Source organism: Lycium ferocissimum, chromosome 2 (genome assembly GCF_029784015.1).
Source record: "Lycium ferocissimum isolate CSIRO_LF1 chromosome 2, AGI_CSIRO_Lferr_CH_V1, whole genome shotgun sequence".
NCBI classification, from domain to species: domain Eukaryota; kingdom Viridiplantae; phylum Streptophyta; class Magnoliopsida; order Solanales; family Solanaceae; genus Lycium; species Lycium ferocissimum.
This window is the reverse complement of record NC_081343.1, coordinates 25,404,027-25,418,001: the sequence shown is the minus strand read 5'-3', so window position 1 is coordinate 25,418,001 and position 13,975 is coordinate 25,404,027. Positions and strand designations below refer to the sequence as shown.

Genomic DNA, 13,975 nt, shown 5'->3' with positions numbered 1-13,975 from the left:
GAAACTCGAGAATAAAGCTGAAGCAACTATTAGCCACGCGTCACAGAAGTGAATCCGACCTGATGCTCTGCATTCATAAAGGAATGCAGCAAGTGTAGGTCAGTACAAAACTACAGTACTGGCAGGCATCATCGGCCGACTAAGCATAGCTAACACAATCAAGATAATAAAGCAGATAAGTAGATAAACCAACAAGTATAAGCCAAATGTAATCAATCCACACGTCATTGCCTAAATAAGCATTTAATCCCAAATGTGCCAAGTCTGAATATATCAAGTCCAAATCCAACATCACAAGTACATGTTACACCTCAGAAAATTTTTCGTTGATGCACAGTGAATAGGCTAATGAAGAGCACGAAGTATATGATGTTTCCATAAGTGATAAATAGCATTTGATGATTCTAAATAAGATTTTAAAGACATTCGATGTTAGACGAGAAAGTTGCCAAGAGAAGGCAATGTATACGATAAGTATCGGAAAGGATTTATGAGTAGCAAGTTAATGACAACTTAATGATGTTTTGGAGAAGAGTTATAACACCCCTTAGATTATTAATGAAGTGATAAACAAGTGCTAAGAAGGTTCCATAAGGATTGGACATCAAACGAGGCGACGGGAACAACTTTGATAAAACTGTGAGTTCCATGACCATGTTCCACGGACCATAGAATGTTCCACGGACCATAGAATGTTCCACGGACCGTGGAAGGGTCCGTGGAACTGCCAGTAGAGATGGTGGCTGGCTGGTCATGAACCACGACCAGTTTCACGAATAGCACCATGTTCCACGGACCGTGGAAGGGTCCGTGGAAGTCCCGACGGGCTGAAATGTTACAAGTCTATAAATGTGATTCCAACTTCATTATTTCATTCCAACACTTCCCCACTTCTCTCTAAAGTCTCTAGAACCTTACATATATTTCATGAACAAGAATCCAAGGGAAATCAAAGGTTCTTATCATCAAACCAAGTGAATCAAAGTAAGAAAACCCATTAAAGTTCATCAAAGACAAGGAATCCAATTGAAGGAAAAACTAGGGTTTTGCTCAAGTGAGGAAATTGCACCCAAGGTTCAATCCTACACCATCTAAGGTAAGTTTCATGACATCTCCATGTTATTTAAAGTATTTGAAAGTTGAAACACTTGGATTACATAAGGAAATAGGAAATGGGTCATGAATGTGTGAGTAGTATCACTTTTGAATATATGTTTGGAATGAGCTATGATTCTTGATACATTATGAATATAATCACGTTATAAATGATATTGAGAGTATGGAATCGACATTGTATGTGAATAAACGTAATATCGAGATATGTCTATGGTTATGGATGATTTGAAGTGAATTGAGAAGTAAGGCTAGTGTGATGATATTGTGGATATTATTATTGATGTTTGGAAGATGATATATGATATGGAGGAAGTCGTATAAATAAAGGAGATGCTGTCTGATTTTCCCTAGATTTAGTCATGCATGCTAAGCTATCAATTCTCTAATGCTAGTATAACTTTAATGAAGGTAGAAACGTGAGCATTGGAGAAGCACGAGCAAGTGATAGAATAGCTGAACGGAAAGGTATGTAAGGCTAACCCTTTTTTCATAAGGCATGGTTCTTTGGCCAAATATTTATCCTTCTACGACTCCACGATATTCTCCAATAATCCTATCTCTAGAAGCTACTAAGCTTATGATGCTCGAACGATGCGATTGTACTAAGCTTCTTATACGATGAGTAATCCTCTAAGGATAGAATGTAATGAATGACGATAGTAAAAAGGCTAAAGATAATTATGAGCTTATATGTATATGTGCCCATGAGAGGCTATTGTGAACCCCGAGCTTATATGGCCGGGTATATATATATATATATATATATATATATATATATATATATATATATATATGATGATGCGCGCACACCACTGCAGTGGGTACGGATAACCCTGAGCCTTGGTAGGGCCAGGTATGACACTGAGCCTTGGTAGGGCCAGCTATGTGAAACACCGAACCTTCGTGGTCGGGTATGCTATATAAAAACTATGTATATGACATCAATATGAGTACGAATATGCTATGTATATGACATCAATGTGAGTACGAATATGCTAAGTATATGTAAATGCCAAGTAGAGGCTATGTATATGCAATGTATATGAGTATGAATGAAAATATGAATACGAATACGAAAATGGATACGAAAGGTAACGAGTACGGATATGGATGTATGTTCACGAATACGCAATAGAAATGGAATGTCCCTATGGAAAGCAAGTAAGTGCTATGACGATGATGCTATTATCTCCCATCCTATATTATCTCATATGTTGTCTATTATGCTTTCATATTGATATTGATCATGCTTTACATACTCAGTACATTCTTCGTACTGACGTCATTTTATTTGTGGACGCTGCGTCATGCCCTCAGGTGGCCAGGGAGACAGACTTGATCCATAGCTATATTTCTCAAGGACTACATAGCGGAGCTCCACTTCATTCGGAGCTACAGCTTTTGGTATAGATTTTTTTGTGTACATATTCATGGTACGGCGGGGTCCTGTCCCGCCCATATGTTATGATATGACGTATCCTTCTTAGAGGCTCGTAGACATGTGTATATGGTTAGGTATGTTCGGCCTTGTCGGCCTATATTTTGGGATATTATTTTGATAGCCTTGTCGGCTTATGTACATTTATATGGGCATAGTTGTTAATGATGATATAGATGTGTTGTTGCCCAATGAGATTAGAATGATGATGAATGAAAAGCATGATTTAACTATGTGGCTCACCTAGATGTGATGTGAAAGTATGTTAAGAGGTGCCCGGGTGGGATAGCACCGGGTGCCCGTCGCGGCCCTCCGGTTGGGTCGTGACAGTACATCACCAAACATCCCAAAATCAAGCCATAAAGCAATGTAATGCAATAGTGTATAAATGCAATGCAATGCCATGCAAATGATGTGTACATATGTACTCCAGATGGAAATATAGACGTCTAGGTAGCACAACCCAAAGGTACTCGCGAAGTCTAAGTGCCACCTGTCCCGAATCTTTCCCCAACAAACAGACGGGACCCCGAATCTTTGCCGACGGGGGGTTCTCACCTGCACCACTCTGGGGGACCAGCGGAGTCCATACACTATCAACGATTCCGGAACTAACATCAGATATCGACCGTGCAATCAACGATTCCGGAATTAATCATCGGACATCGGCCATCTCACGTCACTCAAGTAAAAGAGTTTTATCAAGTATCAATTTCACTCAATCAACGATTTCGGGATGAACATAGGACATCAGCCATCTCACGTCGCTCAAGTAAAGCTGACCCCAGCACATCAAGTGTTTCATCAAATATCATCAATATCTCAACAGTGTATCATGAAATGAGAGTGCGTCTAATGCATGAATCACATCAATAATCATGCTCAATATCACAAGCACCAACTGTGGGTATGCCAACAATGTATACGAATCACAAATACCAATAGTGGGTATGCCAGTAATATAACCGAATCACAAGTACCAATAGCGGGTACGCCAACAATATATTCGAATACAACTACCAGCAGTAGGTATGCCAACTATAGCATAATCAAGAGGATAAAACAGAATCCAATATCTACCAATGACTCATGGCATCAAGCTGGCACAATAAAACAATCAAATCACACATAACGGGGTGGCTAGCCCCAAACATACAACAGGGCCCAACCTAAGGCAATATCCAACCCGACTTTATACCCGAAGGTTCACATGCTATCTCTAATAATATAATCTAAATATGTGCTTCGCTATATGAAGTCTCACCAAAGGTAAGCCATAACTTACCTGGATGGCTGAACCGCAACACCAACAACTCACTCATTTGCCTTGCCCTTCCGCTGAACCTCAGAACCAAAGTAGTCCAAGCGAAATCGAATTCTAGATTAGAAATCATGAAAAAATGATACTAATATTGCTACTATTCAATTTAGGGCAATTCTAACCCTAGAAATTGGGGAAACGGGCCCACAAGGGAAAAACGGGAAATTCTGAAGGAAAATGCCAAATTAAGTACTAGGTGATCCTAACCCAACCATCAATTGCTGATTTAACTCAAGGATTAGCCTAATTTCTGATTTCAAGCAAAACCCCCAAATTGGGTATAAACCTTAACTCTTTGATTCTGAAATTCAATACTAGAAAGGGAACATATATGATTAACAAGCTTAGATTCATCAAAATCTAACATAAGCATCATTAATTTAGCATGAATCAGCCTAGGGACAATGTTCATCAAAACCCTCTTCCAACTTCCATCACTACGGGCTTATTAAAGGGAAGGGGGGAATCTAAGATGATTATAATTGATGAAAGAGTAAAGAAATAAGCAAGATTTACCTCCAAGAATATCTCCAAAATATCTCCGAGAACTGTTCCCCAAAGCTTAAATTTCAAAATGGGAAATAATGAGGGTCTAAAGGCTTTTAACACTTCATGAATTTTACAAACTGCCCGTCACCCGCTTTAGCGGCACTGGGACCGCCCCAGTAGTCAGCGGTCAAGGTAAAAAGGTTTGGACCGCTCCAACGGCAGGGCTACCGCTCCAGCGGTACCTGCCTTAAAGGCTTACCGGTCTGTGGCAAAGCACCGAAACTTACCCAAGTTTCACCAATTGATCCGATTTTTCGACTAGTTTTTGAGGCCATCTGCTCACATACCATGCACATAGACACACATAAAGACACGTTACGAACGCGCCCGCGACCTCAGAATTCCCAACGGAGGTCTAGTTGATCGAGTCAACCCCCGATGCCTTAATTCCAATTTTCCAACCTAAGTCCCAAAATGCATCCGAGTGCATTGGGAATCAAACCAAATACACTAGAAAATTCTAAACAACCATCCGGACCTCTCGGAATTGACGAAATTTTGAAAAGTTCCGTTTACCCAAAAGCCAACTTTGGGTCAATCATTTTTCACTTTAAGGCCATATTTCACAAAAGTTGCCCGAATCTGGTCTAGGCACCTCGGGAAGCGTGCCAACGGCCCTCTCGGGTCAAAATGAGCTAATCAATGCTAGGGAAAGGGAGAAAATGCTGAAAAGACTAGAATGACCAAACGGGTCATTACACATTTGCATTCCATATCGCATCATTCATTCTATCTCGTTGGTTGTTATTGTGATTTGTTTGAGCTAGTTGTCTAATTTGTTTTGCTTGTTGTTTGGAAACCAGTTGGACTGGTGGTTTAGAAGCTTTAGGTTATGACTCGAGATTAAGTGATTATTAAAAATATTATTATTATTATTATTATTATTATTATTATTATTATTATTATTATTATTGTGGTCTAATGGAGGTTAAGGGTAGAAGTAGTAATAGTAGGCCAGCTCTCATCTCCATTTTCGTTTAGGTTTGCCGTACTCTTCCCACCGAGTACCTGTTGTTCTTTGTACTCATGCTACACTTGTTGCACTCTTTTTGTGTGCAGATTCGGTGCCTAGTACCAGTGGTCCACGATACAATCCAGGTGCTCATTGAGGAGGCCTTTCTAGAGAGTTAGGGGTGAGCTACATGCCAATCCATACGGATCTTCTCCATCTATCTTTACTTTCTCTCCTTATATTTTAGACAGTGTATTTTATACTCTTTCAAACTTGTAATCTTATACTAGAGTTTCTTGTACTAGTGACACCAGATTTTGGGAGTTGTACTTCTTACTTCGTTCTTATGACAAGAAGGGGTATAAAGACTAAATTTGACTTGTATGATATTTCTGCATGTTTAATTTATCCTTGTTATGAAATCGGGGTTTATATGGCTTGCTAAATTGGTGGAGTTATCCTTCACCACCTATGAATTTGGGTCGTGACACAGAAACAGGTGATTCCATATTCAGAACATGGAGTATTTATGACTATACTTCATTTTTTTTTTCAATTTCAGCTTTAGTATATTACATGTTTATTGATCTGGAATGCCCTTTTCCCGAGCACCCCCAGCTATTCTTCTGTTGGTTTTACATACAAGTACAATTCAAATGTGCTTATGTCCTTTTTTGTTGGGGGACTGCACATCAGGATGCAGGTATTGATTATAGGATGACGAATCTGGTCACTAAGATTCTTGTACCAGCTGTTTGGTGAGTGATGTTAGACGTATTTGCATGCTTAATGGCCGTATTTTACCCATAATTTACCTTTTTTAGAGGACGAATTAAGCTAAATACACATAACTAATCATTAATTTTGCATTACAAACTAATACGTGTGTGGTTGTAGCAATTAGGTACTTTGCGACGAAAGCGTGGTGATGTTCGGTCAAAAATATATATATATACACATTGAATAAAGTGATGTAAAGATGAAGAGATTTGGAGCAAAATTAAATAAATCGCGGGAGAAAAAAAAAGAAGAATGAAATAAGAAGGGAGACAAAATTAGTGGCCAAATGATTGAGCTTGTTACACTTCGTATTTTCGTATGTCAAGGTTCTTCATGAGATGGTTGCCATAGTTTCTGAAGCAGAGTTATTTCTGAGGATATGGGGAATTAGATATGCTCGTCTTAAGCATATAAGGGTTTAAGTCCATGCTTAGTATGTGTTGAGAGGATTAAAGGCTGAACAAATCGACGAGAAAATGTTTCAGGAAAAGTTGGGTTTTACGGGTGGATATACAGACCATATAATTTTTGCGAACTGTATATCTTGCTGACCCCCACCATAAATTGGTTCCAAGAGGGGTGAGCCACTGACTGGATTTTACGGTCCAATTATACGGACCGTATAATTTTTACGGTACATAAAAGTGGATCGTAAATCTAAGTCGGTGCCAGATTTTTTTTAATTATACATTTCGTACCATCTCACTTTTATCTCATTTCCCTTAATTTCTCAGTCTCCAAACACCTCTAGAAACTTGTCCAACGTGTATGATCAACCCCAAGTGAAATCGAAGATTAAAAAGTAAGAATCAAGAGATTCAAGTGTTAGAAGCCTCACTAGGGTTTGTAGAATTTAAATATCCCTTTGGTGTTGAAGTGGAAGTTTCATCCTAGTGGAATAATTTGATCCGGAGCTTGTTCTTGTGTGATTAAGGTAAGGCTTCCTCTCTATCATATGTTATTAAGGTTGCTTGATGGTTGTACAACTTGATTGAGGATAGAAAGTGAAAAAAAAAGTTTGGATATGAATTGGATGATATTTTGCGTAGTAAATTAACTTGAGCTATCATTGTTAGCATCTTTTGAGCATAATCTCATTATGAGGGATAATAATGATGTTGAAAAAGTGTTGTATACAAGTGTATAAGGGGTTGTGTTGAAGTTGTTATAAATTGATTATGAGAAGAAGTTTCGGAATTGTGTTGAGTATAAGTTGAATGAAATCTCTTAATCATGGCATTGTTGATGTTGCTATTGCTGTTTGAGAGTTGATTTGGAAATTGGTGGAAGTAGATAAAATGGGGGAAGCGCTGCCCAAATTCCGTTAGCTCACTAATTACTCTAGCTTGAGCTTATTAGTGTTTTCAAGACTAAACTCTAGTACGAATCCTCTTGAATGTAGATTTGCGAGCTTGGGAGGAGAAACGTTAAGTAGTTAAGGAGACGACAAGGTATGTAAGGCTAACCTTTTCCTTCTAAAGGCATGATCACTTCGATACGAGCACATAGACAAATGTCCTCCATGATGACACCATTTCTAGAAATACTAAAGCTTATAGTTCTTGATGTTCTTATGATATTATTGAGATTTGTTGCATGATTATAGATCTTGTTCATTGTTGTTGATCTCATCTTATGATAGTTTTTCCATCAAGGTGAGATATAGCGATGATGATGATTCCATAATGGAAATCGGAGGTTTACCGACCTTATGTCACTCCGATTTAGTTATAGCTTTCATTTGGGTTCTCAAGCATGCTTTATATATATATATATATATATATATATATATACTTTCTCACACCGTGCCGCGCTATAGTCGGTTGGGTAGGCACGTAGATGTGCACACCACTACAGTGGGTAGGTTATGACGTTACATCGGACGTGGGATGATGATGATGATATGATGATAACACCGAGCCTAAATGGCCGGGTAGGAAACTATATATATGTATGTACGAAAAATGTTTTTTTTTTAAATTAAGCATGCATGGCATCCGCCTCAAGAGGCATTCAGAAGTACAGCTTGATCTCTTTATCTTATGATATCTTCATGCTTCTATTATTTTGTTACCCGTGCCTTACATACTCGGTACATTGTTCGTACTGACGTCATTTTTATTTTGGACGCTGGTTCATGCCCGCAGGTAGATAGGGAGACGGACCAGACCCCTAGGCTGCTTCATCAGCGATTGTACAGGAGCGCTCCATTTGTTTAGGGCCATGTTTCACCGTTATTATTCTTTTGTGTACATATATGGGCATGGCAGGGTCCTGTCCCCTCTTTATGATGTTATGCACTCCATGTAGAGGCTCGTAGACAGATGTATATAGTTAGATCTCCTATAACCTCATTGGTTCACATTTTTTTGTATATCATTTTGGCAGCCTTGTCAGCTTGCATATATGGGCATAGTTGATGATGATTATCTAGATGTGCATTTATCTTTTGGGACTCATGCCCTTACAGATTATGATAGCTATGAGTTAACTTTGTGGTCCACCTAGATATGATTATGAGATGTATGTTAAGAAGTGCTTGGGAGATTAGCTTTGGGTACCCATCATGGCCCTCTGGTTGGGTCATGACAGAGCTATTATGAGCTAATGATTGGAAGCAGTAAACTTTAATAAGAAATAATGGGGAAGAGATCATACCTAGCAAGTTGCAACAACTACCAAGTAGGTGAATGGAAATTATCTTGGCTTTTGTCTATGTGGCATCAAGTAAAGAAGATTAAAGCAACAATTGAAGAAAACATATATGGTATGTACCTCGCTGGGCGAAGCCCACAGCGAGGTCATCCTTTGTCGTAGGTCTCGCTCAGCGAGCCCAGATGTTTTGGATGGAAACTATTTTCCAATTTATTTTGGACTCAGTTATTTCGTTTAGGCTTTTTCCTACACCTATAAATAGTTCATAAGACACGATTTTTACACAACTTTAGACCGAGGGAGAACTTGGAGCCGCCGTGGAGGCCATAGTTATTTGGTTCTACCTTTTCTTCTCCATAGTACTTTTTTTTTTATATTTTCTTTGGATGATTTGTTGCTTTTCCTCTGTCTATGTGGAGCTAAACTTCTCGTTCTAGGGTTATGGTTCTTTCATGAACGTTGTTATTTGAATATTGATTTCAATTAATTAGTTTATCGCATTGGTTTATTTATTTAATCCTGAGCTTAATTATTTGGTTGCTTGATCACCAATCAAATATTATATATGAAATCTTAGCTTGAACTCGGGAGAGGAATTCTAAGATAGCAATAGGGTTAAATAGAGTAGGATCTCAACCCTGGGCATCGGGAGCAGATTTGCATCTAGGATAGGGATATACCTAGTTCGCCCTGCTTGGTTGACATACAGGAAATATAAATGCATTTGTGTTAAGGTTCATTACCATAGAGATATAGGCGTGAAAGTAATACAAATAGGCGACTAGAGGACTCAAGAGATTCGTAGTCGTAACATCAACCCTGTCAATCAGTAAGCTAGATAAATTAAGAAGTTCAATCAATTGAAGAATACAACGCCATTGTTAGATAGCCCATAGCCCTAGATAGATTTCATCTCATCGATAATATAAAAACCCGCTCTTTCTTAGTTGAAGTTCATTAGTTATTTTATTTTATTTTAATTAGCTTACAATCATAACCTACAGATTTTATATCTTGTATAGATAACTCGGATCGTTTAATTTAGTTGATAGTTAATCATAAGTCCCTATGGGTTCAACATTCGATTTCTATAATCACTATATTACTTGTACAACCACGTATACTTGTGTGTGCATTTGGGAACAACAGTGAGCCCCAGTTTCCTTCGGGACGTTATCTATCTTTTCGTCTTTCAGTTATATTAGATAGTCAGGTATGCCGAGGGCCTTGTCCCGGTACATAGTTAGTATTTTAGTATTCTTTATGGACTTCATAGTCTATAACAACAGTCTGTGAGATCTTAGTAGATTTTGTATTAGCCATGTCGGCTACATCTTTATATTTCAGACCTATTCTCATATTTTGTATTAATGATTGTTTAGTCAGACTTTACAGTAGCTCAACATACTTATAGATTACATTCCACATCAATACATGTTCTATGTTGATTCAGCCAGCTATGTGGTTCACTCGGTTACATGTAAACAGGCACTGAGTGCTGTGTTACGCCTAGGCCATGGTTTGGGGCGTGACAAAGCTTGGTATCAGAGTAATAGGTTCAAATGTCTTGGGCAGTTAATAATGCCACGTCTAGTGGAGTCTCCTTTATATATGTGTGTGTGCCACACTTGTAAATACTTGACTACCAAGACATTCAAGATTGTCTCAGTTACTTCATACTCCAGATTGTCTATTTAGAGCTATACATTTGGGAAACAATTCTAACTCTTACATATTACGTTCCTTTCAGAAAATGTATGTTAAGAGAAAGGAATCTACGAGCCAAATAGATGCTATTGATGCTACCCCAGAGGTGGACTTTCAGAATCAAGGAGTTCGCACCAGGACCCAGGGACTTGCATCAGCTTCTTTACTCCCGACTTCATCCCTACTGAATTTAGAGAGGCCTGTGGAGGTTCATACTACAGTCACTCTGCCGCTCAGTTCCACTAAAATGGATGTTAGGGGAGCTATCCAGTTGCCCACCCAGATTGTTACTATGCAAGCTCAGAGACAGGGAACGATTCCAAATACTGATGCTCATAAGGGGTCGTTCAGTTCCAAGATTGAAGAGTTTAACAAAAGAGCTAAGTCTGCAGGTAACTTTAACCCTAAAAGATCTCAAGGAGGTGGAGGTAGACAATTCTCTAATAGGAGATCATCAGGGCCTGCTCTATTTACCGTTAGTGCACCAGTTCAGAGGCCAACTCTACCGACTCAACATCTGAAGCATGCATCACCCGCAATGTCCTCAACATCCTATCTATGAAGTTCAGCGGGTCCTTATATGGTTTTGACCCAAAGAATTCTGGAGGGTCTAAATTAATGAAATCACGAACTCTGGCACTAAAAACCTTATCACCATGACCTGCACCCTGTCGCTAAGCCTGAGCGGCTACTAATTGGGTCAGCAACTGAATAGCCTCTCTCATCTATTAGCCTGAGGCATCCGGTGGAGGAACTGGGGGTGCTGGAGCTGGAGCTCCTCTATACTCCTCCGGAGCGGGCGGAGTGTCAGAGGACCAAGATGGAACCTCATTCTGGGACTCACCCTTCTCTACATCTGTAAGTGGTACCCGTTCAGTTCTTCTACCTGCCACAAACTTGCCTTTTTGGCCCACTATAGCTTTTCTCTTCACAGGCATCGCTGAAATCATAACACACTATCAGAAAAGGAGAGTCCTTATAACATGGCTCTATCGAACAATCAAAGATGAGAAAAAAAATGTCGATCATTCCTAAATGCCCCGTAGCCTCCTGTTTATATGTGTGGGGGGCTTCAGACCCATAAATAAGACTCTACTGGACACGGCTCGTAGATAATCCCTAGGACAAAGCGCTGCCGATACCACTTTTGTCACGACCCCGCCAGAGGGCCATGACGGGCACTCGGAGCAAACTTACCGAGCACCTCATGACATATATCTCATAATTATATCTAGGTAGGACACAAGGATAACTCATAAATACCACGATCTGCAAGGGACATAAGGCCAAGAAATATATGCACCTCTATATACTTATCATCAAACTATGCCCATATATGCAAGCTGAAAGGCTGCCAAAAATGATATACAAAATATGAACTAAAGAGGTCATAGAACATCTAACTATATACATTTGTCTACGAGCCTCTACATGTATTACATAGCATCATAATGACGGGCAGGACCTCGCCATGCCCATATATATACAAAAGAATAATACTAGCTGAACCACCGCTCTGGAATAAATGGAGCGCTCCTGTACAGTCGTTGATAAAGCAACCTAGGGGTCTGGTCCGTCTCCCTGTCTACCTGCAGGCATGAACGCAGCATCCACAAGTAAAAGGACATCAATACGAATAATGTACCGAGTATGTAAGGCATGAGTAACAGAATTAAATAAAGAATGGAGATGACATAAGCTAAAGAGATCAATCTATACCTCTGAATGCCTCTTAAGGCAGATGTCATGCATGCTTACCTTTTTTAAAAAAACATTTATCATACATACATATATATAGTATCCTGCGCGGCCATTTAGGCTCAGTGTTATCATCATCATCCCGCGTCCGGGGCATCTCGTGTCCGGGGTATCCCGTGTCCGGGGTATCCCGCGTCCAGGGTAACATCATAACCAACCCACTGTAGTGGCTTGCACATCTACGTACCTGCCCGCCCGACTATAGCACGACGCGGTGCCAGAAAATACAAACACATATATAAAGCATGCATGAGAGCCCAAATAAAAGGTATAAATCTATCGGAGTGACGTAAAGTCGGTAAACCTCCGATTATCATTATGGAACTATCATCATCAACATATCTCACCTTGAAAGAACAAAAATCATAAGATGAGATCAACATCAAAGAATAAGATCAACATCAAAGAATAAAATCAATAATCATATGACAATTATCAACAATATCATAAGAACCTCGAGAATCATAGGCTTCTAGCATTTTTAAGAATAGGGACATTATGGATATCGTAAGAACATCAAGGACTACAAGCTTTAGCATTTCTAGAAATGGAGTCGTCATGGAGAACACTTACATATATGATCATATCAAAGTGATCATGCCATAAGAAAGAAAGAGTTACCCTTAAGATACCTTTTCATCTCCTTAACTACTTAATGTTTTTCCTCCCAAGCTCACAAATCTACATTCAAGAGGGTTCATACTAGAGTTAAGCCATTGAGACTCTCATAAGGTCAACTAAACTAATACTTAATCTAATGAAAATCGGACATCATTTCTATAATATCTTTCATTTTCCACCAATCCTCCAAACAATACCCAAATACCAACAACAATCTCAACAATTCCATGTTTAAGAGATTATATACTATTTACACTTAAATCAATCCAAAACTTCCTTCCAAATTCCATTCACGATGAACAACTACAACACAATGCCTTATGACTTTCCCTACCACAATTTCCTTCATCTTTATGACTTATTAACCTCCAAAGCAACTCAAATATAAGAAATAAAAGGAATAGCATAACTTATTCTTGAAGAACTTCAACTCACCCAATATTGTTTTCAAACCAAAACTACCACAACTTTAACTAAAAGCAAGGACCATCATCATCCATGAGCTAACGTAGGGTTTCCAAGCTTGATTTCCACTTGAATTAGCTTAGGAGGTGTATGGATATGTAGAGGTGGTAGAGCAAGCTTGAAGAGTCTAGAGAATTCTATTTTTGGGTGTAAATAATGCTCCATGGTCCTGCCCCTTTTAATTTATAAAAGAAGGAAAATTTCCACTGCCTGTAATTCAACGGCAAGGTCGACGATCCATCGCCTTGTAACCATCGAATGATGACAACCTCTGATTCTCTGAGAGCTTTTCGACGGTACAGATTGACGATCCGTCGACTTACAATCGTCGAGTTGCCCAGATGACACACTCAGTTTCTTTTGGTTCATTCAGCTGTCAATCTTCTCGATACTTGTTGAACATAACTTAAACTCCCGGATACGTGGAATAATCATGTAAAATCTCTTATGACCTTGACAACAACTTCACTTACTAACTCCACGTTGCCTATCTTATAGTGAAACTCAACGTATAAAATGCGAGGTGTAACGGGGATTGTTGACACACTTCCCGAGGTGGTCGAATTTGATTTGGGTGACTTTTTGGTAAAATTGGCTTTAACCAAAAAAGAAT

General features: G+C 39.1%; 1 protein-coding gene across 1 annotated transcript in view; it reads left to right on the top strand.

Annotated features, from left to right (window-relative positions):
- The first annotated feature begins 2,414 nt into the window (after nucleotides 1-2,414).
- The window catches only part of LOC132034326 (uncharacterized), a 93,024-nt gene continuing 81,463 nt past the window's right edge, over nucleotides 2,415-13,975 (top strand). The window contains exon 1 of the mRNA XM_059424642.1: nucleotides 2,415-2,520. The gene's annotated coding sequence lies outside the window, so the exon portion shown is untranslated. The remainder of the gene's footprint in view (nucleotides 2,521-13,975) is intronic.